This window comes from Anopheles arabiensis, chromosome X, assembly GCF_016920715.1.
Source record: "Anopheles arabiensis isolate DONGOLA chromosome X, AaraD3, whole genome shotgun sequence".
NCBI classification, from domain to species: domain Eukaryota; kingdom Metazoa; phylum Arthropoda; class Insecta; order Diptera; family Culicidae; genus Anopheles; species Anopheles arabiensis.
The window spans coordinates 26,750,766-26,753,265 of record NC_053519.1 but is presented as its reverse complement, the minus strand read 5'-3'; the positions used below and the strand labels follow the sequence as shown (position 1 = coordinate 26,753,265).

Sequence of the window (2,500 nt, the reverse complement as noted above, 5' to 3'; positions counted from 1 at the left end):
ATTCTGTCAAGCGGGATACTGAACTCGAGAGGATAATACCTCTGCGCGGATTAGACTAGGGTACGGTTTATGGAATAATTAGGATGTACACGGGCTGGCGGATGAACCCGCCGAACCCTTAGTAAAGCAGGGTGAAACCTGCTTGAAACGGGGAGGGCTAAGGGGATTCTGTCACCGCTCTATTAAAACTTAGCAAGTCTTAGGTAGCGCTCAAGACTGTCGCCATACGATACGCTCTATGGCAAATGCAGGTGTGGGTGGGTTCAGCCCCACTTTGCTCCGGTTCGGCACTGAGCCCGTCGTCTCATAAGGGCGCGGGCCAACCCTCGCGTGGAGCTCCCTGTTTCATAGCCACCCACGGAACCAAATAGGAGACTGCATAAACAGACGCGGATAGCGGGCCTGAGTTTGAGCCCAATAGAATGAGTAACACGAAAACTAAGAAGGTCAAAAAGACCAAGGGGTTGACAAGAAAGATCCGGACCAAGCGTTCATGGATCTTCAAGATCGAATGGAGGCGATGCGTTTTGGGATAAGCAAACTCGATGATGAGTCTTCCCATTTTACGCTAGTTACGGTAATGATGGACTTCCTCGATGAGGTAATGTCCGAATTTCGAAGGTACAGAGCCGTAAATCGCATGCAGCAGGTCCTCGACCGTCAAACGCAAACGTCGTTTGACGGTAACGATGGATTCGGGCCGCAAACGCGAAAAGGCAGAAGACCAGTGGCTGATGACCAACAGCCTGGTCCAAGTGGGTTGCAAAGATTGCAACAACAACAACAACAACCATCGAGGTTGACCCCTGTTAGGGAAGCGGTGGAAAATATTCCAAGTCCGAGAAACGGACCGAATATTAATGAGGGTAGAATTAATAAGAGGAAGAAGAAGAAGAGCAAGAAGAAGCAGAATAAGCCCAGGAAGCGGCCTGAGGCTCTGCTGATATCGGACTGCACTTCCGAGGAGCTGGCGAAATTGCTCAAGGAAATGAAGCAGTCCGATGCTCTTAAATCGGTTGGAGAGACAATCTCTAAGGTCCGACGGGCCCAGAATGGAGGCATGTTGCTAGAACTTAAGCAGGGTAGTTCTGCTAGTGCAATTGCCCCAAAGGTTAAGGAAGCGGTGAAGGGCAAGGCGTCAGTGAGAACGCTAGCTCCTTCTAAAATGATTGAGATCATGCATCTCGATGAAATTACCACCCCAGAGGAGGTTGCGGAGTCTGTCAAAGCACAGCTCAACATCGAGATAGAAATAGATCGTATCAAAATGAAGAAAGGCCGCGCGGCCGGTACGCAGTGGGCACGGATCAACGTATCGCTGCCAGACTTTCAAAGCTTCCTGAATTTGGGAAAGCTGAAAGTTGGTTGGTCGATATGCCATATCCGCGAGGTTATGGAAGAGCAGAAATGCTATAAGTGTTGGAAGGTAGGCCATACGAGCTACCATTGTAGGGAACCAGACAGAAGTAATCTGTGCTGGAAATGCGGTTTGAGTGGACACAAGAAGCAAGCTTGTACCAACTCTGTCAAGTGTTTGGATTGCGGTACGAGGTCACAGAACCTTCACGCAACGGGCAGTTATATGTGTCCCCGAAGGCGAACGATTAGACCATAATGGTTAGGTTGCTACAACATAACCAGAATCATAGTTATGCTGCATTTCAGTTAATGTGGCAAACGATTAGGGAAGAATCTGCGGATATAGTGTTGATTGCAGATCCGTATCTGGCAACAACCAACGTCAAAGTGTTACGCAATGACGATAACACAGCAGCGGTAGTGGTTAACGCGGACTTACCAGTTAAGGTAGTCAGTAAGGCTTTGAAGGGTTTAATGATAGTTGACATAGGTGATATGCGAGTGGTTAGCGTTTACGCGCCACCTAGATTTAGTATGGAAGAGTTCCAGAACATGTTGGATAACACGGTAATGGCCGTAACCGGTATCCACAAATTCGTTATCGGGGGACTTCAACGCTTGGTCAGTAAGTTGGAACAACCAACTTGGCGAGCGTGGAGAAACCCAGAAACGAAGAGGTGAGTTGGTTTTATCAACCTTTGCGCAGATTGACGCAATTTTATTGAACGACGGCAGCACCCCAACTTATGTTGGACCAGGGCGCACGTCAGTAGTTGATCTTACTTTTGCGAGCCGAACCGTAGCAAGATCATTTAAGTGGGAGGTGTTATCTAGCTATATGAACTCTGATCATCGTGCAATACGAATAGATCTTGAGACGCAAAGCGTGCGTAATCTGTCCCGACCCATAACGGGATGGAGCATCAAGTATTTTAGCAAAGATATATTTGAAGTTATGATGCAAGCCGCTTTTGAGACCGAGGTCACAACAAGCGAAGACTTAATGCGTATACTTGTCACGGCGTGCAATGCGACGATGACTAAACGTAAGAGGTACACTCTAACAAGAGTGCATTTTGGTGGACGTTAGAGATTGAGGCACTTCGCAAAGAGTGCAAACACCGCGATCGATTAGCGCAAA

The 2,500-nt window shown here is 48.0% G+C and overlaps 1 pseudogene; it reads left to right on the top strand.

Annotated features, from left to right (window-relative positions):
* Positions 1–2,500, top strand: part of LOC120906889 — a 9,159-nt pseudogene that overhangs the window by 2,775 nt on the left and 3,884 nt on the right.